Genomic DNA, 26575 nt, shown 5'->3' with positions numbered 1-26575 from the left:
TTTACCTAATTAGTTTGTAACCTATGGGACTGTATCCGCAGCAAATGAGTGGTTCTCATTAAACTACTTAGAATTTAAAGGTTGGCTTCAAGTTGTGAAACATATAAAGGAGTTGAATATAAAGATACGAATGCTGCAATATTAAAATTTAGTTCCTATATCAAAGCAAACTAGGAAGAAGAGGGAAATAAAAGTGGGTAAAAGATTATACATTATAATGCCCCATCATGAGTAAGAATCAGAAAGAACATTGCATTATAGTCTATTCGTTTTAGGGTCAATCATTAAAAAGTCTATACAAGAGACGAAATTTTCACGAAATCTTCATCCAAACTCTCTAAAAGCGTTGAAGAAATTAAATGATGTAAATTTCCTTGAAAGAATGACGAAAACAAGTATGATAAAACACTGTACAGTATAAATTGAATCATTTTTGATAAAATATCATCATTTATTGCTTACATTTGTTTGTATTGTTGTGAATATTCGTCTGTTGCACTCAAAAAATGTTTCAACTGCATCATGTGCATTGATACCAAGGACACGCTTTAAGGTACCTCGATATCGATTTCTGTAATAATAATAATAATAATTAGGATGACACTGATTATACTTTTTCAAGCCTTTTAGGAAAGAAAGCAAAAATATGGTTAAGAAAAGATTCTCGCTTCAGTGGTTCGTTAAAAATTAATGTTGTTCAATTGACTTTAGAAGGTCAATTACAGTGACCAAGGTTTCATGGGTGTGATACAGCTTAATCCATATATACAGTTACAAAGCATTTTCTTTTCTGTCAATGGGTATAGTGCTAAAGAGGATACAGACTGGCCATGTGGCCATGAAGGAGGAAGACAAATTTCATAGTTAATAACGAATATATATAAACAAAGTGTCATTACTTTCAAAATGGAAGAAGATAAAGATGAGCGAAATTATCTCTCTTATGGTAAGATAAGGCTCCTTGGCTAACTGCAAATAGAGGAATGTCACTCTCCAATTAGACATCATGTAAATTACAGAGAAAATTCAAAAGAAAGAAATTAAGCAAATAGAAAAAAAAATCATTACACAAATCACAACTGTTTTACTCCATTCACAGTTTAGTAAATGTAGAAAAACTATATAGTATAGCACGATTCACGATAAAGATTCTACCTAAATATCTTTAAAAGAAACTATAGGTTATTGCAATTGCATACAGAATGCATTCATACCCAACACTTTTTTCGGTGGAAGTGAAGGAAGGTTCGATGTACCGAGAGAGCTGTGTTCTCCATGTGTCGAGAAAATACTGTATTTTTCTCACGGCTACTCGCTTGGACACATATTCGTATTTCTCTATAACCTAACAGAAAGGTGGATAGGGAGATAGATTAAGAATAGGGGATTGGAGAATACCTCCACTGATCGATTTTCCTTCTTTCTATACAATAGAATGTTATTGAAAGAATAAACAATAAATACATAGGCATATCGGCAGTACCTTCAAGTTCTATACTGTGCATTGTTTACATGGTTTAGAGAAGAAACAGATGATAAGGATTGTATATAGAAGACAGGATTATAAGAATTATAGTGGGGAAACATGATTATAGTAACTTGGAGGTTTCAGTGTAACAAATGAACACGTATACAAGTAAGCTGAAAAACAATATACATTTTTCATGCATTGTAACTGAGGAAAGACGGCAGCAAAAGCCGTGATCACTTTGTATGTCTTGTGAAAAATCTCCAGTTTTTACACGTACAAGTGTAAGTGATGGTCAGTCCAAGACTGCTGGTTTATCTTGGGTTCTCAGGTTTCCTCCACCTTAAGTCGCTTCATGCCCACATCTGGGCCACTGAGAGTGTGCTATATGAGTTATCTGAAGTTACTCTTCAACGCATGTAACAATAAGTGAACATGAAAAAGAAACAGCATTACCGTGGTCATCTTCACCTTCGCATTCTGCTCTAATTCTAGGGCTTTCACAAAGCGGTTGGCGGCTTCCTTGGCCTTGACCGTAAGGGCCTGTTTTAAGACCTCCTTGGATCCCGTTTGGGACTCTAGGCGGGTTAACGCGTTCTTATACATCTGTAAAAAATAAATAAATAAAGAAATTAAATTGTTTTAAAAGCATAACGAATCTCCATAATGTCCGTTAATCTAATCAGTTAATGCAACTGATGACCAATAGATTACAAATATAAGAAAACATTTTTCTGCCGACTTGTAGAATTATGATATTACATCTCATCATCGTTGTTGTAGTCATTGTCATTATTATTATTATTATTATTATTATTATTATTCTCGACATTATTGATGGTGTTTGTCATAAAAGAAAATTACGATCATTCAAATTAGGTACTAATGAATATACGTGATGAAAAATACTTCTACAAAAGAAATATTGCATTGCATGCATAGATGTACATGGTTACATGATACTAAAATTACAAAATTTTGCCTTGACCGCCTGAAGAATTCCTGTGCAGTAAAACCGTTTTGTTGGAATGAACAAAGAAACAATATTGTTAAAGACTTCTGTTCAATGCTCTAAGAAATGGCGCTGTCTGTTTATCCAGATGAATATAGATACATAATATTCTCGTATTCTCACCCGCCGCCTCTCCTCGGTCTGTCCGTATGCCTGTATGTATGTTTTTCTGGTCTTCTTAAGGGCTTTTCTCAGAATGTTCAAAATCATCTTCTCCTCGGAACATAAAGAGAATCTGAAATGGAACATTGTAAAGTATTTACCAAAATAAGGATGTTTTGAGAACATTTAAATAACTTGTAAGCCACAAGACAAATATACATCTAAGCTGTATGAAAAGAAACTAAAAGGAAATTCCAAATGTCACTAAACTTTGGGAAACATTTTAGGTTTTGCTTACAGAGGAAATCTTCGGTCTCGTGTAGATCACTTACGATTACATCGCTTTTATTATCAATTAAGTTCCAAATTTAATTGATATAAAACTCAGCTTGAATCTTTACAGTAAAAGAGAAACGTTGTAAATTTAAATTCTATTAAAAAGGAAACGAATTTATCCAAGCAGCAGATAAGCTTTAACATAATTTGGACACACGAATTCCATCCCATTTCAAACACCAGTCATCAAATATCTAGTTTTCTATTAATCAAACAGACCATCGATCAATATGTGCATGAAACGGAAGACGAAACCCTTGACTTCAAAAATAAAATTATAAAGAGTAGATTTCAAGACATTTGGTGCACTAGAACAAATTATACTGCCTATACTAACTTCCTTAAGACTCTGGATGCGTCCAGGCATATAGAGACGTCCTTTTCGACATCCAAATGTTGCATAGCAACACCATAAAAGAAGGAAGAGAAAGCTCTCGAGATGACAGGATAATCTGAAGTAACGAAAAGCAAGCGTTACAAATTGTAACCTTTGAAGATTGAAAATAATAAATTAAATAAGTACAATTTAACTGTCAATTACCAAAGGTGATGTAGGAGGAGATATGTCAGATATATGTCAATTACTTGTAATATGTTACGAGAGAGAGAGAGAGAGAGAGAGAGAGATGCGGGGCGATGGGTACCTCTGGCCATGTCCAGACGTGTTTGAAGTTTCTCGTTCCAGGCCAGAGCCTTCGTCTCACACCAATCTTGGCTGAGAGCTCTCTCCTCTAGAACATCCACCCAGAAGTCAAAGTCACTTAAACAGAAATAGGAAATATAATGAGTTACATATAAATATAATCAATCGGATTAAAATTATTCATAAGTCTGCTTAATTACATTATCTTCACGTGAAAACTATCGGAACATTTTCTTCCAGTCAAGTGAGTGGTGTGTTTTTTAATTTGCTGATGGGGCCTTCAAAACGAAAAGAGCTGTGCTTCGACTCTACAGTTCCGGTTAGTTTGATTGACCGAGTGCAATGATGTTTGTCTACCGATTGAAATCCGTCATGTGCTTTTAAATAGTGTTAGTTTTCAGGTTTCCATTATCTAAACTTTCACATTAATCTGTCATTATATATATTTATTTAGATCTAGATAAATAAGGAATTAAACGGAACCTTTAAACTTGAGCGATGGAAAAAGAAATATGGTCCTACAGTAGGAAAAGGAAAAGAGCACTTATTTTGCCAGTATTTCTTTGATTTCATTTGAAGCTACTTATGGTTGTCGGGTCATACTGAAATAATCAAGCACCATTCGTGTAATATAATGAAACCAATGCGTTCCTTTACAGAGCTCTATTTTGATGACTATGTAATGGAAAGAATGGCAACAATTTCTCTTTGATCTTGCGATTCATAATCAATTTAAATAATGTTAATGCAAATGCACATGCCGAATCTCTTTTCCGACCTACTTACCATAAACAAAAGGTTAACTATTGATAGTAGCGTTTGGTTGGCTCAAATACCATGTAAATGGCGGGGGTAGGGGTCAATTTGTGAGGAAAGAGTCATCCAACCATTCATTTGCTTTCAAAATTATATAGTATTATTTATAAATTACTCACGTTAATGCTGAATATGACTCCGGGAGATCACTCATTACTTGAAAATCCACCATTTCATCAAATTTCAAAAGAATAGACTTGGAAAATCAAAGATTTCTTTCTGTCAACGTGAATACGTACAGCAAGCTTTGTGCACAACGTAAGGGTAAGAAACATCCTCTTGGAAACGCTGCGTCATAGATTACGTCACTAATGAGTGACGAAGTTTTTCGTCATTCTCAATTAAACGTTTCGACGCAGGCCTCTCGCTGATGATGATTTTGATTATAATTGGTAGCTTGAACGAAGAACAGAAAGCTAATTAAATATAAACTGTTTGTTTTCATTTCTCTTTTTCAGTCCGATGAAAGCAATGTCTAAAACTATAATTTGCAAGCTGCATTTTCATTGCTTGTTGCAGTTTTCCATAAACATAGACATACCCACACCTTCCCCACTCATTTCCTATAACTTCGTCTCACAGCACACACATTTTTAAGCCACGCGATAACTTGCTTGAAGAGCTTCTCAACAGCTCCAGCATACCTTCAAATATTAGCTCCGCACCTATTTTCATTTTCTTCTTCTTTTATCGCGGGGATGGTAGTGGGTGGGTGATGAGAGCATATTTTTAACTACTTTTTATCTTTTGTTTGTTTAAGTTTATTTAATTTTCTTTGGATCTATGAGCAATACATAAGCTGGATGCTTATCGTAGGTAAAATTCAGACGTAGGTAATATATTTGCACTTTATTTCTAGCCATATTTGCTACTATTGCGATCAATTTAATTTGTAATTGTTAGTTTTTAAACCATGATTGTAAGTTTTAATTGTATTTTATATTTGACCCTGTCCAAAATCAAGTTCATACAGTACCAGACCAATAATGTTTATTTTGAAGGCAAATAATACGTAGCTAACATATTATTATATGCTAGTGTCGGTTAAATATTAGTGCAATCCCTTTCATTAATAAGCCAATGCATGATAAGATCTCTTCAATATGAAACACACCAAAAGTTTATTTTGTATGATGGCGTGGTTTAATTTTAGTGAGCTCAGGTCAGTGTCCCTGGTGTCAAATAGTCCCTTTTAAAATCTAATTGTGTGGATCGATTGTGTGACGCCATGTGCAGAGAGAGAGAGAGAGAAAGAGACAGAGAGACAGAGAGAGAGAGAGAGAGAATATAAAAAGGTACTGACTAAACGACATATTTGATAATTTACCTCTGAGTCAAACAAAATGTATCTGATTGTTTTCTTTCACATTATGTACACTTCAGCCAGCATGGACATTTATTATACATCGAGAAACACTAAATTTGAGTATCAAAGCTTGTATTTTCAGCGTCGTGACTGCTGCCATGAACAGGAACTTACAAAATTATTTTTATTTCCTATTGGCTCAATCTTAACTTGTTGGATTTAACTCTAATGCAATTAATTGTATGAAATAAATGGTATTATGTTTTGGTCACCATGTAGACTGTTCGTTATTATGCTTCTAACTACATTTGAATAAACTTTTGAATCAATGATGATATTTTCCAACATATTTCTTATCCAAATGTGCATGGCTCAGAGTTAAATAGGAGATAAAATATACAAGCTCAGATGAATTGCTAGAATCTCTTGTCCATCGTAAAAACCGTGCATAATATCTGCATGAAACCTTTTATTCAGTTTTCTTGGTTCCCGATCTACTTTGGCGAAATGTGTTATGAACGTTGAACTACCCATTAATAAACATATTTATCAATATTACCCTCTGTGTTTAACTAGAAAATATATCATATATATTTTGTCTATGTTTGTATAAATGATTTAGATCCTGTTAGCTCTTCTTCATGCTATCTTCGGTCAGTAATTCGGAAGTGATATGTGCAAGCCGCCAGCACAACAGTGTGAATTTTTACCGTGTAAACGGGGACGCAGTTTTCCGACTGATACACACTAGGCTTTGAATCGAGTGGGACGTGTGTATTATTGTGCATAGCATGATGTGAAATAATACCCATAAAATGGAGACATGCTCAGATACGCTTATTTTAAGGTTTGTATCATTATATAAGGCCTTGGCATTCCATTGAAGGCGAAATAACAAAATGGGGACGTCCCTGTTTCGAGGTGTGTCCCCGGTCTGTTGGTGTGTATTCACAATGATGACTCCGTTTCGCGCCTTTTACACACACACACACACACACACACACACACACACACACACACGCTGTAATATCTTAAATGAAGAATCAGTCTTCTTTACTGTGTTCAGTACTTGATTTCGGCTATAATTATTTATTCCAATTATTTATCTCTGGTATTACAAAGTGCTCAATAATATTCTTGGTCAGTGATATTAACCTGGGAATTAGTTAATTCAAACAAGGATATATCGGGTTATATTTCTGTGATTCATCGAAAGACTTGGCACATCATAACATTTCAGGCACTTGTTACGTTGCATTTCGAGACTACACGCACATTTATGATGTTTCTATAATAATGAATTTGTATTATTTCGATCAAAGCGGTTGTATCTCTTGACTCATCGGTATTTTTGTACAAGCTTGAATGAGCATGCAACACACAAGTTTAATAAAGAAATATAAAACAGCGATGTACGTCTTGCCACTCGCGCGCGTGTGTGTGTGTGTGTGTGTCTATGGATGTGTGTGTGTGTCTATGTGATTCGCTTTATAAGGTAGCTTTAAATATTTCAAGTCATATCGCTACAATGCCTGCAATGTGGCAGTTTATAGTGATGTCTAGCACTGGGGCATCATACCGAAGACATGTAGCATCATGTCCCACTAAGTCACATGATCCTGAAACCAGGCCAACCAGTCCAAACACTAACATCATAATGCTGAGCGACAGGCGATGCCATTTTTTAAGTCTTTGGCATGACTCGGCGGGGATTCGAACCCGCAACCTCCCGCATCCGACGTAGACGCTCTAATCACTTAGGCCACGGGATATGCCCATAAAATAGCAACGTTACATTATATGTTAATGATATACGACGAGATGTAAAAAGATTTCATTAAAAAGCCTCGTCTCCTTTTTAATGAAAAATGTATACAATGAGTGATAAATCATTCATACAGCGTAGATACTATACATACATACCTCACATCCCTGCCGATTGTGTTCGCAACAAATTCTAGTTATATGCCTTCTGTGGCTATTTTTATTGTATATTAATGGATACATGTATTAATAATCCCCATTTTCTACATGAATTTAATATGGTACTCAATTTTATCGCAATCATTTCTTTTTTTCCGTTCCCAAAACCCATCTCATGTTATAAGGACAAAATACGCAGAAATCTGGAGTGAGAGAGAAAAAGAATTTGTACTGGATGAAAACCTTGAAAAAGAACTTGTATCAAGTAACCTCCAACAATATGGTTCGTTGCAAGGGTATCGGTGCACTTTCCTTGGGATTTATTTACAATGTTTATGTATTAAATGATACAAAGTTGCAAGCAATGTCGTCTTTCTCCGTTATGTGGTAAACATACTGTGATGTATTTAATCTTTTTTTTTTTGTTCTTGTTTCTTAAACCTATTTTAATGTTCTGAAAATCGATTATTATTAATTAAATTTGATAATGTCCAAGTCCCACCCACCACTGTCTCTCTCTCTCTCTCTCTCTCTCTCTCTCTCTCTCTCTCTCTCTCTCCCAAGAGCTTCCTAGCAAGATCGGGCGAAAATTCATGAAAAGCGAAACTCGTTTCCGTTTAATTAAAGCTGTATACATCGTGTGTGTTCGATCATTAATACACCGTTAATGCTTTATATATATATATATGAGTGTGTGTGTGTGTGTGTGTATGTGTGTGTGCACGCACGCACGCACGCACACCGGTTCATGTATTTAAATTTTTTAGTAAGCTCAGCAGAATATTGCGTATGTGCAATATTTATTCCTTTTTTTTCAAGTCCTCTCGCATCGTCTTAATCGACGATCTTTAGGTAATGCATTACTCACTCTATGATAAGGATGAATGGATATGTGTCTGTGTCTGTCTGTGTGGTGAATCCCTTAGGTTAGCTTGATGATTTAATGATAACACACAAAATATGTTAGACCATTTTCTTTATTCTCTGAATCAGGATAATTCACATCGGAAAAACATAATAAATTTATTGAGACAGAATTACTCTCTCTCTCTCTCTCTCTCTCTCTCTCTCATATACATGGATAAATGAAATTATCATGATCAATATTCAGTGGCACGGCCTTTGCTGGCCAAATCAATGTTGTAGACGTCATTCGCATTATTCATTATGATTTCACTAGAACAAAAATTAATGAATTTCTATGTATAAACAATATTTATATTTTTGTTAGAAATACCCGATAATTGTTATTCGGCTACTACCGTCTGCAGCTTTTCTTTAAAACAAGTCGGGCTTCAGAGCTCACACACTTTACGGGGAAAAATCCGATTTCGTTCTTACTAAAAGGAAAGGTTCTCTTATAAAAGCCGAGTGCCAGTCCAAGTTCATTGGCATCCGTCAGTTGATTGACCACCATCCCTGTGGATAAAATGTTGATACATTAGAACATTTTGTTTCAGTGAGTTAAGTTATTGTTAAAAGTATGCAGCAGCAACACGTTTTTACCTGTATTTTTCCTTCTATATTTACAGTCAGTAGAAAGGAGCTTTATGTCTATTTCGTGTTACGAGGAGGATTTAAATCCTGGTTTGAATTTATTAATAGTACTTGTTGAAAAGAAGAAAGAAGAAAAAAACTTTTCATTTTACCTGCCTTTATCCCGCTGGGTCATTTACAGATACAACTAAGTCACATATATCTACCTAGATTTGCAGAATTGTATCTCTTTGGTCAAAATGACGCTACCGATTGACGATAAAATTAGTGAAGATACAGAGAGAAAATCTAATACTTTTCAGACTGTACTAAGTAATGTTATCCCTTTGATAAACAAAGAAATAAATCACCACCACCAATAACAGTAACATCCTGAGGACGGGCAATATATTACAAAGATTGTCACAAAGGCTGCATCAGAACAATGTTTACTGTATTTCTCAATTGCCAAACACGATAGTCATTTCAAATGCAATAAAAACTGACCATATTAGAACAATATGCTTTCAGAATGTATTAAAATGGGATTTGCTTCTCTGCAAATCAAATATTATGAAATCTTACCTTTCTTGCATTTGAGCTCGTGTTTTCCATTGGCCTTATGGTCATGTACAACTGTCACTTGTTGTTTGAGAGGTGTAGACAAGTCTGAAAGATTTAATGAGATATGCACATGTTTCTGTATTAAAAATAACTTCAGCTGATTAACTGCGATGTTTCAATCATTTGCCGATTGGTCGAAATGTTAGAACAATTGTACCGTATGTTGGAAAGTCAGACAACCGGTATAGCACACAATGACACTCTCGCTTTGCGCCTCTCCTGCTTCATATTAATATCTTCAAACATATTTATTTATTTATTTATTTATTTATCTATTTTAATTTATTTATCGATTTTAATATCTAACCTGATGATGTCACTTGGGACTGCTTTGTATCTTGGTCGACTTCATGCCATTTAAAGCCTGGAGGCAGAAACACGGAGTCAGCAAGACCAGAATACTCTGTAGAACAAGATAACGACAATTATTGATAGCGATAATGGTGTCCTTCAAAATAGACGAAAGCGACGAAAAACCAATATGCATTAACTGTTGATGCATGTTAAGTTCGTAGACGTTTACGTTACGCGTTGACATTGGTTGAGTTCTGCACCTGTAGAAGTACACGCTGGTAATACTAGATGTCACAATTATTAACATTTTTCGTTGTGGACATTTCTTGTCAAATATTTGTTGCATTATGAACGTATTATTAGGAACTTCATATTACAGTGTACATGCTGAAATATCTACTTACCCATATATGACTCAATGTCATTCGTCTTCTCTGTCATGGATCTTACTTTCGGTTCAAATCCAAGAACTTGTTTTACGTCTACACCAATGTCAGTGTTCCTCTATTTTGAAAAAGAAATAAATACATAACCGTTTTACCTAATTAGTTTGTAACCTATGGGACTGTATCCGCAGCAAATGAGTGGTTCTCATTAAACTACTTAGAATTTAAAGGTTGGCTTCAAGTTGTGAAACATATAAAGGAGTTGAATATAAAGATACGAATGCTGCAATATTAAAATTTAGTTCCTATATCAAAGCAAACTAGGAAGAAGAGGGAAACAAAAGTGGGTAAAAGATTATACATTATAATGCCCCATCATGAGTAAGAATCAGAAAGAACATTGCATTATAGTCTATTCGTTTTAGGGTCAATCATTAAAAAGTCTATACAAGAGACGAAATTTTCACGAAATCTTCATCCAAACTCTCTAAAAGCGTTGAAGAAATTAAATGATGTAAATTTCCTTGAAAGAATGACGAAAACAAGTATGATAAAACACTGTACAGTATAAATTGAATCATTTTTGATAAAATATCATCATTTATTGCTTACATTTGTTTGTATTGTTGTGAATATTCGTCTGTTGCACTCAAAAAATGTTTCAACTGCATCATGTGCATTGATACCAAGGACACGCTTTAAGGTACCTCGATATCGATTTCTGTAATAATAATAATAATAATAATTAGGATGACACTGATTATACTTTTTCAAGCCTTTTAGGAAAGAAAGCAAAAATATGGTTAAGAAAAGATTCTCGCTTCAGTGGTTCGTTAAAAATTAATGTTGTTCAATTGACTTTAGAAGGTCAATTACAGTGACCAAGGTTTCATGGGTGTGATACAGCTTAATCCATATATACAGTTACAAAGCATTTTCTTTTCTGTCAATGGGTATAGTGCTAAAGAGGATACAGACTGGCCATGTGGCCATGAAGGAGGAAGACAAATTTCATAGTTAATAACGAATATATATAAACAAAGTGTCATTACTTTCAAAATGGAAGAAGATAAAGATGAGCGAAATTATCTCTCTTATGGTAAGATAAGGCTCCTTGGCTAACTGCAGATAGAGGAATGTCACTCTCCAATTAGACATCATGTAAATTACAGAGAAAATTCAAAAGAAAGAAATTAAGCAAATAGAAAAAAAAATCATTACACAAATCACAACTGTTTTACTCCATTCACAGTTTAGTAAATGTAGAAAAACTATATAGTATAGCACGATTCACGATAAAGATTCTACCTAAATATCTTTAAAAGAAACTATAGGTTATTGCAATTGCATACAGAATGCATTCATACCCAACACTTTTTTCGGTGGAAGTGAAGGAAGGTTCGATGTACCGAGAGAGCTGTGTTCTCCATGTGTCGAGAAAATACTGTATTTTTCTCACGGCTACTCGCTTGGACACATATTCGTATTTCTCCATAACCTAACAGAAAGGTGGATAGGGAGATAGATTAAGAATAGGGGATTGGAGAATACCTCCACTGATCGATTTTCCTTCTTTCTATACAATAGAATGTTATTGAAAGAATAAACAATAAATACATAGGCATATCGGCAGTACCTTCAAGTTCTATACTGTGCATTGTTTACATGGTTTAGAGAAGAAACAGATGATAAGGATTGTATATAGAAGACAGGATTATAAGAATTATAGTGGGGAAACATGATTATAGTAACTTGGAGGTTTCAGTGTAACAAATGAACACGTATACAAGTAAGCTGAAGAACAATATACATTTTTCATGCATTGTAACTGAGGAAAGACGGCAGCAAAAGCCGTGATCACTTTGTATGTCTTGTGAAAAATCTCCAGTTTTTACACGTACAAGTGTAAGTGATGGTCAGTCCAAGACTGCTGGTTTATCTTGGGTTCTCAGGTTTCCTCCACCTTAAGTCGCTTCATGCCCACATCTGGGCCACTGAGAGTGTGCTATATGAGTTATCTGAAGTTACTCTTCAACGCATGTAACAATAAGTGAACATGAAAAAGAAACAGCATTACCGTGGTCATCTTCACCTTCGCATTCTGCTCTAATTCTAGGGCTTTCACAAAGCAGTTGGCGGCTTCCTTGGCCTTGACCGTAAGGGCCTGTTTTAAGACCTCCTTGGATCCCGTTTGGGACTCTAGGCGGGTTAACGCGTTCTTATACATCTGTAAAAAATAAATAAATAAAGAAATTAAATTGTTTTAAAAGCATAACGAATCTCCATAATGTCCGTTAATCTAATCAGTTAATGCAACTGATGACCAATAGATTACAAATATAAGAAAACATTTTTCTGCCGACTTGTAGAATTATGATATTACATCTCATCATCGTTGTTGTAGTCATTGTCATTATTATTATTATTATTATTATTATTATTATTATTATTATTATTCTCGACATTATTGATGGTGTTTGTCATAAAAGAAAATTACGATCATTCAAATTAGGTACTAATGAATATACGTGATGAAAAATACTTCCACAAAAGAAATATTGCATTGCATGCATAGATGTACATGGTTACATGATACTAAAATTACAAAATTTTGCCTTGACCGCCTGAAGAATTCCTGTGCAGTAAAACCGTTTTGTTGGAATGAACAAAGAAACAATATTGTTAAAGACTTCTGTTCAATGCTCTAAGAAATGGCGCTGTCTGTTTATCCAGATGAATATAGATACATAATATTCTCGTATTCTCACCCGCCGCCTCTCCTCGGTCTGTCCGTATGCCTGTATGTATGTTTTTCTGGTCTTCTTAAGGGCTTTTCTCAGAATGTTCAAAATCATCTTCTCCTCGGAACATAAAGAGAATCTGAAATGGAACATTGTAAAGTATTTACCAAAATAAGGATGTTTTGAGAACATTTAAATAACTTGTAAGCCACAAGACAAATATACATCTAAGCTGTATGAAAAGAAACTAAAAGGAAATTCCAAATGTCACTAAACTTTGGGAAACATTTTAGGTTTTGCTTACAGAGGAAATCTTCGGTCTCGTGTAGATCACTTACGATTACATCGCTTTTATTATCAATTAAGTTCCAAATTTAATTGATATAAAACTCAGCTTGAATCTTTACAGTAAAAGAGAAACGTTGTAAATTTAAATTCTATTAAAAAGGAAACGAATTTATCCAAGCAGCAGATAAGCTTTAACATAATTTGGACACACGAATTCCATCCCATTTCAAACACCAGTCATCAAATATCTAGTTTTCTATTAATCAAACAGACCATCGATCAATATGTGCATGAAACGGAAGACGAAACCCTTGACTTCAAAAATAAAATTATAAAGAGTAGATTTCAAGACATATGGTGCACTAGAACAAATTATACTGCCTATACTAACTTCCTTAAGACTCTGGATGTGTCCAGGCATATAGAGACGTCCTTTTCGACATCCAAATGTTGCATAGCAACACCATAAAAGAAGGAAGAGAAAGCTCTCGAGATGACAGGATAATCTGAAGTAACGAAAAGCAAGCGTTACAAATTGTAACCTTTGAAGATTGAAAATAATAAATTAAATAAGTACAATTTAACTGTCAATTACCAAAGGTGATGTAGGAGGAGATATGTCAGATATATGTCAATTACTTGTAATATGTTACGAGAGAGAGAGAGAGAGAGAGAGAGAGAGATGCGGGGCGATGGGTACCTCTGGCCATGTCCAGACGTGTTTGAAGTTTCTCGTTCCAGGCCAGAGCCTTCGTCTCACACCAATCTTGGCTGAGAGCTCTCTCCTCTAGAACATCCACCCAGAAGTCAAAGTCACTTAAACAGAAATAGGAAATATAATGAGTTACATATAAATATAATCAATCGGATTAAAATTATTCATAAGTCTGCTTAATTACATTATCTTCACGTGAAAACTATCGGAACATTTTCTTCCAGTCAAGTGAGTGGTGTGTTTTTTAATTTGCTGATGGGGCCTTCAAAACGAAAAGAGCTGTGCTTCGACTCTACAGTTCCGGTTAGTTTGATTGACCGAGTGCAATGATGTTTGTCTACCGATTGAAATCCGTCATGTGCTTTTAAATAGTGTTAGTTTTCCGGTTTCCATTATCTAAACTTTCACATTAATCTGTCATTATATATATTTATTTAGATCTAGATAAATAAGGAATTAAACGGAACCTTTAAACTTGAGCGATGGAAAAAGAAATATGGTCCTACAGTAGGAAAAGGAAAAGAGCACTTATTTTGCCAGTATTTCTTTGATTTCATTTGAAGCTACTTATGGTTGTCGGGTCATACTGAAATAATCAAGCACCATTCGTGTAATATAATGAAACCAATGCGTTCCTTTACAGAGCTCTATTTTGATGACTATGTAATGGAAAGAATGGCAACAATTTCTCTTTGATCTTGCGATTCATAATCAATTTAAATAATGTTAATGCAAATGCACATGCCGAATCTCTTTTCCGACCTACTTACCATAAACAAAAGGTTAACTATTGATAGTAGCGTTTGGTTGGCTCAAATACCATGTAAATGGCGGGGGTAGGGGTCAATTTGTGAGGAAAGAGTCATCCAACCATTCATTTGCTTTCAAAATTATATAGTATTATTTATAAATTACTCACGTTAATGCTGAATATGACTCCGGGAGATCACTCATTACTTGAAAATCCACCATTTCATCAAATTTCAAAAGAATAGACTTGGAAAATCAAAGATTTCTTTCTGTCAACGTGAATACGTACAGCAAGCTTTGTGCACAACGTAAGGGTAAGAAACATCCTCTTGGAAACGCTGCGTCATAGATTACGTCACTAATGAGTGACGAAGTTTTTCGTCATTCTCAATTAAACGTTTCGACGCAGGCCTCTCGCTGATGATGATTTTGATTATAATTGGTAGCTTGAACGAAGAACAGAAAGCTAATTAAATATAAACTGTTTGTTTTCATTTCTCTTTTTCAGTCCGATGAAAGCAATGTCTAAAACTATAATTTGCAAGCTGCATTTTCATTGCTTGTTGCAGTTTTCCATAAACATAGACATACCCACACCTTTCCCACTCATTTCCTATAACTTCGTCTCACAGCACACACATTTTTAAGCCACGCGATAACTTGCTTGAAGAGCTTCTCAACAGCTCCAGCATACCTTCAAATATTAGCTCCGCACCTATTTTCATTTTCTTCTTCTTTTATCGCGGGGATGGTAGTGGGTGGGTGATGAGAGCATATTTTTAACTACTTTTTATCTTTTGTTTGTTTAAGTTTATTTAATTTTCTTTGGATCTATGAGCAATACATAAGCTGGATGCTTATCGTAGGTAAAATTCAGACGTAGGTAATATATTTGCACTTTATTTCTAGCCATATTTGCTACTATTGCGATCAATTTAATTTGTAATTGTTAGTTTTTAAACCATGATTGTAAGTTTTAATTGTATTTTATATTTGACCCTGTCCAAAATCAAGTTCATACAGTACCAGACCAATAATGTTTATTTTGAAGGCAAATAATACGTAGCTAACATATTATTATATGCTAGTGTCGGTTAAATATTAGTGCAATCCCTTTCATTAATAAGCCAATGCATGATAAGATCTCTTCAATATGAAACACACCAAAAGTTTATTTTGTATGATGGCGTGGTTTAATTTTAGTGAGCTCAGGTCAGTGTCCCTGGTGTCAAATAGTCCCTTTTAAAATCTAATTGTGTGGATCGATTGTGTGACGCCATGTGCAGAGAGAGAGAGAGAGAAAGAGACAGAGAGACAGAGAGAGAGAGAGAGAGAGAGAGAATATAAAAAGGTACTGACTAAACGACATATTTGATAATTTACCTCTGAGTCAAACAAAATGTATCTGATTGTTTTCTTTCACATTATGTACACTTCAGCCAGCATGGACATTTATTATACATCGAGAAACACTAAATTTGAGTATCAAAGCTTGTATTTTCAGCGTCGTGACTGCTGCCATGAACAGGAACTTACAAAATTATTTTTATTTCCTATTGGCTCAATCTTAACTTGTTGGATTTAACTCTAATGCAATTAATTGTATGAAATAAATGGTATTATGTTTTGGTCACCATGTAGACTGTTCGTTATTATGCTTCTAACTACATTTGAATAAACTTTTGAATCAATGATGATATTTTCCAACATATTTCTTATCCAAATGTGCATGGCTCAGAGTTAAATAGGAGATAAAATATACAAGCTCAGATGAATTGCTAGAATCTCTTGTCCATCGTAAAAACCGTGCATAATATCTGCATGAAACCTTTTATTCAGTTTTCTTGGTTCCCGATCTACTTTGGCGAAATGTGTTATGAACGTTGAACTACCCATTAATAAACATATTTATCAATATTACCCTCTGTGTTTAACTAGAAAATATATCATATATATTTTGTCTATGTTTGTATAAATGATTTAGATCCTGTTAGCTCTTCTTCATGCTATCTTCGGTCAGTAATTCGGAAGTGATATGTGCAAGCCGCCAGCACAACAGTGTGAATTTTTACCGTGTAAACGGGGACGCAGTTTTCCGACTGATACACACTAGGCTTTGAATCGAGTGGGACGTGTGTATTATTGTGCATAGCATGATGTGAAATAATACCCATAAAATGGAGACATGCTCAGATACGCTTATTTTAAGGTTTGTATCATTATATAAGGCCTTGGCATTCCATTGAAGGCGAAATAACAAAATGGGGACGTCCCTGTTTCGAGGTGTGTCCCCGGTCTGTTGGTGTGTATTCACAATGATGACTCCGTTTCGCGCCTTTTACACACACACACACACACACACACACACACACACACACACACGCTGTAATATCTTAAATGAAGAATCAGTCTTCTTTACTGTGTTCAGTACTTGATTTCGGCTATAATTATTTATTCCAATTATTTATCTCTGGTATTACAAAGTGCTCAATAATATTCTTGGTCAGTGATATTAACCTGGGAATTAGTTAATTCAAACAAGGATATATCGGGTTATATTTCTGTGATTCATCGAAAGACTTGGCACATCATAACATTTCAGGCACTTGTTACGTTGCATTTCGAGACTACACGCACATTTATGATGTTTCTATAATAATGAATTTGTATTATTTCGATCAAAGCGGTTGTATCTCTTGACTCATCGGTATTTTTGTACAAGCTTGAATGAGCATGCAACACACAAGTTTAATAAAGAAATATAAAACAGCGATGTACGTCTTGCCACTCGCGCGCGTGTGTGTGTGTGTGTGTCTATGGATGTGTGTGTGTGTCTATGTGATTCGCTTTATAAGGTAGCTTTAAATATTTCAAGTCATATCGCTACAATGCCTGCAATGTGGCAGTTTATAGTGATGTCTAGCACTGGGGCATCATACCGAAGACATGTAGCATCATGTCCCACTAAGTCACATGATCCTGAAACCAGGCCAACCAGTCCAAACACTAACATCATAATGCTGAGCGACAGGCGATGCCATTTTTTAAGTCTTTGGCATGACTCGGCGGGGATTCGAACCCGCAACCTCCCGCATCCGACGTAGACGCTCTAATCACTTAGGCCACGGGATATGCCCATAAAATAGCAACGTTACATTATATGTTAATGATATACGACGAGATGTAAAAAGATTTCATTAAAAAGCCTCGTCTCCTTTTTAATGAAAAATGTATACAATGAGTGATAAATCATTCATACAGCGTAGATACTATACATACATACCTCACATCCCTGCCGATTGTGTTCGCAACAAATTCTAGTTATATGCCTTCTGTGGCTATTTTTATTGTATATTAATGGATACATGTATTAATAATCCCCATTTTCTACATGAATTTAATATGGTACTCAATTTTATCGCAATCATTTCTTTTTTTCCGTTCCCAAAACCCATCTCATGTTATAAGGACAAAATACGCAGAAATCTGGAGTGAGAGAGAAAAAGAATTTGTACTGGATGAAAACCTTGAAAAAGAACTTGTATCAAGTAACCTCCAACAATATGGTTCGTTGCAAGGGTATCGGTGCACTTTCCTTGGGATTTATTTACAATGTTTATGTATTAAATGATACAAAGTTGCAAGCAATGTCGTCTTTCTCCGTTATGTGGTAAACATACTGTGATGTATTTAATCTTTTTTTTTTTGTTCTTGTTTCTTAAACCTATTTTAATGTTCTGAAAATCGATTATTATTAATTAAATTTGATAATGTCCAAGTCCCACCCACCACTGTCTCTCTCTCTCTCTCTCTCTCTCTCTCCCAAGAGCTTCCTAGCAAGATCGGGCGAAAATTCATGAAAAGCGAAACTCGTTTCCGTTTAATTAAAGCTGTATACATCGTGTGTGTTCGATCATTAATACACCGTTAATGCTTTATATATATATATGAGTGTGTGTGTGTGTGTGTGTATGTGTGTGTGCACGCACGCACGCACGCACACCGGTTCATGTATTTAAATTTTTTAGTAAACTCAGCAGAATATTGCGTATGTGCAATATTTATTCCTTTTTTTTCAAGTCCTCTCGCATCGTCTTAATCGACGATCTTTAGGTAATGCATTACTCACTCTATGATAAGGATGAATGGATATGTGTCTGTGTCTGTCTGTGTGGTGAATCCCTTAGGTTAGCTTGATGATTTAATGATAACACACAAAATATGTTAGACCATTTTCTTTATTCTCTGAATCAGGATAATTCACATCGGAAAAACATAATAAATTTATTGAGACAGAATTACTCTCTCTCTCTCTCTCTCTCTCTCTCTCTCTCATATACATGGATAAATGAAATTATCATGATCAATATTCAGTGGCACGGCCTTTGCTGGCCAAATCAATGTTGTAGACGTCATTCGCATTATTCATTATGATTTCACTAGAACAAAAATTAATGAATTTCTATGTATAAACAATATTTATATTTTTGTTAGAAATACCCGATAATTGTTATTCGGCTACTACCGTCTGCAGCTTTTCTTTAAAACAAGTCGGGCTTCAGAGCTCACACACTTTACGGGGAAAAATCCGATTTCGTTCTTACTAAAAGGAAAGGTTCTCTTATAAAAGCCGAGTGCCAGTCCAAGTTCATTGGCATCCGTCAGTTGATTGACCACCATCCCTGTGGATAAAATGTTGATACATTAGAACATTTTGTTTCAGTGAGTTAAGTTATTGTTAAAAGTATGCAGCAGCAACACGTTTTTACCTGTATTTTTCCTTCTATATTTACAGTCAGTAGAAAGGAGCTTTATGTCTATTTCGTGTTACGAGGAGGATTTAAATCCTGGTTTGAATTTATTAATAGTACTTGTTGAAAAGAAGAAAGAAGAAAAAAACTTTTCATTTTACCTGCCTTTATCCCGCTGGGTCATTTACAGATACAACTAAGTCACATATATCTACCTAGATTTGCAGAATTGTATCTCTTTGGTCAAAATGACGCTACCGATTGACGATAAAATTAGTGAAGATACAGAGAGAAAATCTAATACTTTTCAGACTGTACTAAGTAATGTTATCCCTTTGATAAACAAAGAAATAAATCACCACCACCAATAACAGTAACATCCTGAGGACGGGCAATATATTACAAAGATTGTCACAAAGGCTGCATCAGAACAATGTTTACTGTATTTCTCAATTGCCAAACACGATAGTCATTTCAAATGCAATAAAAACTGACCATATTAGAACAATATGCTTTCAGAATGTATTAAAATGGGATTTGCTTCTCTGCAAATCAAATATTATGAAATCTTACCTTTCTTGCATTTGAGCTCGTGTTTTCCATTGGCCTTATGGTCATGTACAACTGTCACTTGTTGTTTGAGAGGTGTAGACAAGTCTGAAAGATTTAATGAGATATGCACATGTTTCTGTATTAAAAATAACTTCAGCTGATTAACTGCGATGTTTCAATCATTTGCCGATTGGTCGAAATGTTAGAACAATTGTACCGTATGTTGGAAAGTCAGACAACCGGTATAGCACACAATGACACTCTCGCTTTGCGCCTCTCCTGCTTCATATTAATATCTTCAAACATATTTATTTATTTATTTATTTATTTATCTATTTTAATTTATTTATCGATTTTAATATCTAACCTGATGATGTCACTTGGGACTGCTTTGTATCTTGGTCGACTTCATGCCATTTAAAGCCTGGAGGCAGAAACACGGAGTCAGCAAGACCAGAATACTCTGTAGAACAAGATAACGACAATTATTGATAGCGATAATGGTGTCCTTCAAAATAGACGAAAGCGACGAAAAACCAATATGCATTAACTGTTGATGCATGTTAAGTTCGTAGACGTTTACGTTACGCGTTGACATTGGTTGAGTTCTGCACCTGTAGAAGTACACGCTGGTAATACTAGATGTCACAATTATTAACATTTTTCGTTGTGGACATTTCTTGTCAAATATTTGTTGCATTATGAACGTATTATTAGGAACTTCATATTACAGTGTACATGCTGAAATATCTACTTACCCATATATGACTCAATGTCATTCGTCTTCTCTGTCATGGATCTTACTTTCGGTTCAAATCCAAGAACTTGTTTTACGTCTACACCAATGTCAGTGTTCCTCTATTTTGAAAAAGAAATAAATACATAACCGTTTTACCTAATTAGTTTGTAACCTATGGGACTGTATCCGCAGCAAATGAGTGGTTCTCATTAAACTACTTAGAATTTAAAGGTTGGCTTCAAGTTGTGAAACATATAAAGGAGTTGAATATAAAGATACGAATGCTGCAATATTAAAATTTAGTTCCTATATCAAAGCAAACTAGGAAGAAGAGGGAAACAAAAGTGGGTAAAAGATTATACATTATAATGCCCCATCATGAGTAAGAATCAGAAAGAACATTGCATTATAGTCTATTCGTTTTAGGGTCAATCATTAAAAAGTCTATACAAGAGACGAAATTTTCACGAAATCTTCATCCAAACTCTCTAAAAGCGTTGAAGAAATTAAATGATGTAAATTTCCTTGAAAGAATGACGAAAACAAGTATGATAAAACACTGTACAGTATAAATTGAATCATTTTTGATAAAATATCATCATTTATTGCTTACATTTGTTTGTATTGTTGTGAATATTCGTCTGTTGCACTCAAAAAATGTTTCAACTGCATCATGTGCATTGATACCAAGGACACGCTTTAAGGTACCTCGATATCGATTTCTGTAATAATAATAATAATAATAATTAGGATGACACTGATTATACTTTTTCAAGCCTTTTAGGAAAGAAAGCAAAAATATGGTTAAGAAAAGATTCTCGCTTCAGTGGTTCGTTAAAAATTAATGTTGTTCAATTGACTTTAGAAGGTCAATTACAGTGACCAAGGTTTCATGGGTGTGATACAGCTTAATCCATATATACAGTTACAAAGCATTTTCTTTTCTGTCAATGGGTATAGTGCTAAAGAGGATACAGACTGGCCATGTGGCCATGAAGGAGGAAGACAAATTTCATAGCTAATAACGAATATATATAAACAAAGTGTCATTACTTTCAAAATGGAAGAAGATAAAGATGAGCGAAATTATCTCTCTTATGGTAAGATAAGGCTCCTTGGCTAACTGCAGATAGAGGAATGTCACTCTCCAATTAGACATCATGTAAATTACAGAGAAAATTCAAAAGAAAGAAATTAAGCAAATAGAAAAAAAAAATCATTACACAAATCACAACTGTTTTACTCCATTCACAGTTTAGTAAATGTAGAAAAACTATATAGTATAGCACGATTCACGATAAAGATTCTACCTAAATATCTTTAAAAGAAACTATAGGTTATTGCAATTGCATACAGAATGCATTCATACCCAACACTTTTTTCGGTGGAAGTGAAGGAAGGTTCGATGTACCGAGAGAGCTGTGTTCTCCATGTGTCGAGAAAATACTGTATTTTTCTCACGGCTACTCGCTTGGACACATATTCGTATTTCTCCATAACCTAACAGAAAGGTGGATAGGGAGATAGATTAAGAATAGGGGATTGGAGAATACCTCCACTGATCGATTTTCCTTCTTTCTATACAATAGAATGTTATTGAAAGAATAAACAATAAATACATAGGCATATCGGCAGTACCTTCAAGTTCTATACTGTGCATTGTTTACATGGTTTAGAGAAGAAACAGATGATAAGGATTGTATATAGAAGACAGGATTATAAGAATTATAGTGGGGAAACATGATTATAGTAACTTGGAGGTTTCAGTGTAACAAATGAACACGTATACAAGTAAGCTGAAGAACAATATACATTTTTCATGCATTGTAACTGAGGAAAGACGGCAGCAAAAGCCGTGATCACTTTGTATGTCTTGTGAAAAATCTCCAGTTTTTACACGTACAAGTGTAAGTGATGGTCAGTCCAAGACTGCTGGTTTATCTTGGGTTCTCAGGTTTCCTCCACCTTAAGTCGCTTCATGCCCACATCTGGGCCACTGAGAGTGTGCTATATGAGTTATCTGAAGTTACTCTTCAACGCATGTAACAATAAGTGAACATGAAAAAGAAACAGCATTACCGTGGTCATCTTCACCTTCGCATTCTGCTCTAATTCTAGGGCTTTCACAAAGCGGTTGGCGGCTTCCTTGGCCTTGACCGTAAGGGCCTGTTTTAAGACCTCCTTGGATCCCGTTTGGGACTCTAGGCGGGTTAACGCGTTCTTATACATCTGTAAAAAATAAATAAATAAAGAAATTAAATTGTTTTAAAAGCATAACGAATCTCCATAATGTCCGTTAATCTAATCAGTTAATGCAACTGATGACCAATAGATTACAAATATAAGAAAACATTTTTCTGCCGACTTGTAGAATTATGATATTACATCTCATCATCGTTGTTGTAGTCATTGTCATTATTATTATTATTATTATTATTATTATTATTATTATTCTCGACATTATTGATGGTGTTTGTCATAAAAGAAAATTACGATCATTCAAATTAGGTACTAATGAATATACGTGATGAAAAATACTTCTACAAAAGAAATATTGCATTGCATGCATAGATGTACATGGTTACATGATACTAAAATTACAAAATTTTGCCTTGACCGCCTGAAGAATTCCTGTGCAGTAAAACCGTTTTGTTGGAATGAACAAAGAAACAATATTGTTAAAGACTTCTGTTCAATGCTCTAAGAAATGGCGCTGTCTGTTTATCCAGATGAATATAGATACATAATATTCTCGTATTCTCACCCGCCGCCTCTCCTCGGTCTGTCCGTATGCCTGTATGTATGTTTTTCTGGTCTTCTTAAGGGCTTTTCTCAGAATGTTCAAAATCATCTTCTCCTCGGAACATAAAGAGAATCTGAAATGGAACATTGTAAAGTATTTACCAAAATAAGGATGTTTTGAGAACATTTAAATAACTTGTAAGCCACAAGACAAATATACATCTAAGCTGTATGAAAAGAAACTAAAAGGAAATTCCAAATGTCACTAAACTTTGGGAAACATTTTAGGTTTTGCTTACAGAGGAAATCTTCGGTCTCGTGTAGATCACTTACGATTACATCGCTTTTATTATCAATTAAGTTCCAAATTTAATTGATATAAAACTCAGCTTGAATCTTTACAGTAAAAGAGAAACGTTGTAAATTTAAATTCTATTAAAAAGGAAACGAATTTATCCAAGCAGCAGATAAGCTTTAACATAATTTGGACACACGAATTCCATCCCATTTCAAACACCAGTCATCAAATATCTAGTTTTCTATTAATCAAACAGACCATCGATCAATATGTGCATGAAACGGAAGACGAAACCCTTGACTTCAAAAATAAAATTATAAAGAGTAGATTTCAAGACATATGGTGCACTAGAACAAATTATACTGCCTATACTAACTTCCTTAAGACTCTGGATGTGTCCAGGCATATAGAGACGTCCTTTTCGACATCCAAATGTTGCATAGCAACACCATAAAAGAAGGAAGAGAAAGCTCTCGAGATGACAGGATAATCTGAAGTAACGAAAAGCAAGCGTTACAAATTGTAACCTTTGAAGATTGAAAATAATAAATTAAATAAGTACAATTTAACTGTCAATTACCAAAGGTGATGTAGGAGGAGATATGTCAGATATATGTCAATTACTTGTAATATGTTACGAGAGAGAGAGAGAGAGAGAGAGAGAGATGCGGGGCGATGGGTACCTCTGGCCATGTCCAGACGTGTTTGAAGTTTCTCGTTCCAGGCCAGAGCCTTCGTCTCACACCAATCTTGGCTGAGAGCTCTCTCCTCTAGAACATCCACCCAGAAGTCAAAGTCACTTAAACAGAAATAGGAAATATAATGAGTTACATATAAATATAATCAATCGGATTAAAATTATTCATAAGTCTGCTTAATTACATTATCTTCACGTGAAAACTATCGGAACATTTTCTTCCAGTCAAGTGAGTGGTGTGTTTTTTAATTTGCTGATGGGGCCTTCAAAACAAAAAGAGCTGTGCTTCGACTCTACAGTTCCGGTTAGTTTGATTGACCGAGTGCAATGATGTTTGTCTACCGATTGAAATCCGTCATGTGCTTTTAAATAGTGTTAGTTTTCCGGTTTCCATTATCTAAACTTTCACATTAATCTGTCATTATATATATTTATTTAGATCTAGATAAATAAGGAATTAAACGGAACCTTTAAACTTGAGCGATGGAAAAAGAAATATGGTCCTACAGTAGGAAAAGGAAAAGAGCACTTATTTTGCCAGTATTTCTTTGATTTCATTTGAAGCTACTTATGGTTGTCGGGTCATACTGAAATAATCAAGCACCATTCGTGTAATATAATGAAACCAATGCGTTCCTTTACAGAGCTCTATTTTGATGACTATGTAATGGAAAGAATGGCAACAATTTCTCTTTGATCTTGCGATTCATAATCAATTTAAATAATGTTAATGCAAATGCACATGCCGAATCTCTTTTCCGACCTACTTACCATAAACAAAAGGTTAACTATTGATAGTAGCGTTTGGTTGGCTCAAATACCATGTAAATGGCGGGGGTAGGGGTCAATTTGTGAGGAAAGAGTCATCCAACCATTCATTTGCTTTCAAAATTATATAGTATTATTTATAAATTACTCACGTTAATGCTGAATATGACTCCGGGAGATCACTCATTACTTGAAAATCCACCATTTCATCAAATTTCAAAAGAATAGACTTGGAAAATCAAAGATTTCTTTCTGTCAACGTGAATACGTACAGCAAGCTTTGTGCACAACGTAAGGGTAAGAAACATCCTCTTGGAAACGCTGCGTCATAGATTACGTCACTAATGAGTGACGAAGTTTTTCGTCATTCTCAATTAAACGTTTCGACGCAGGCCTCTCGCTGATGATGATTTTGATTATAATTGGTAGCTTGAACGAAGAACAGAAAGCTAATTAAATATAAACTGTTTGTTTTCATTTCTCTTTTTCAGTCCGATGAAAGCAATGTCTAAAACTATAATTTGCAAGCTGCATTTTCATTGCTTGTTGCAGTTTTCCATAAACATAGACATACCCACACCTTCCCCACTCATTTCCTATAACTTCGTCTCACAGCACACACATTTTTAAGCCACGCGATAACTTGCTTGAAGAGCTTCTCAACAGCTCCAGCATACCTTCAAATATTAGCTCCGCACCTATTTTCATTTTCTTCTTCTTTTATCGCGGGGATGGTAGTGGGTGGGTGATGAGAGCATATTTTTAACTACTTTTTATCTTTTGTTTGTTTAAGTTTATTTAATTTTCTTTGGATCTATGAGCAATACATAAGCTGGATGCTTATCGTAGGTAAAATTCAGACGTAGGTAATATATTTGCACTTTATTTCTAGCCATATTTGCTACTATTGCGATCAATTTAATTTGTAATTGTTAGTTTTTAAACCATGATTGTAAGTTTTAATTGTATTTTATATTTGACCCTGTCCAAAATCAAGTTCATACAGTACCAGACCAATAATGTTTATTTTGAAGGCAAATAATACGTAGCTAACATATTATTATATGCTAGTGTCGGTTAAATATTAGTGCAATCCCTTTCATTAATAAGCCAATGCATGATAAGATCTCTTCAATATGAAACACACC

This window comes from Sinohyriopsis cumingii, chromosome 15 (assembly GCF_028554795.1).
Source record: "Sinohyriopsis cumingii isolate HCF-2022 chromosome 15, ASM2855479v2, whole genome shotgun sequence".
NCBI lineage: Eukaryota > Metazoa > Mollusca > Bivalvia > Unionida > Unionidae > Sinohyriopsis > Sinohyriopsis cumingii.
This window is presented reverse-complemented; position numbering follows the sequence as displayed.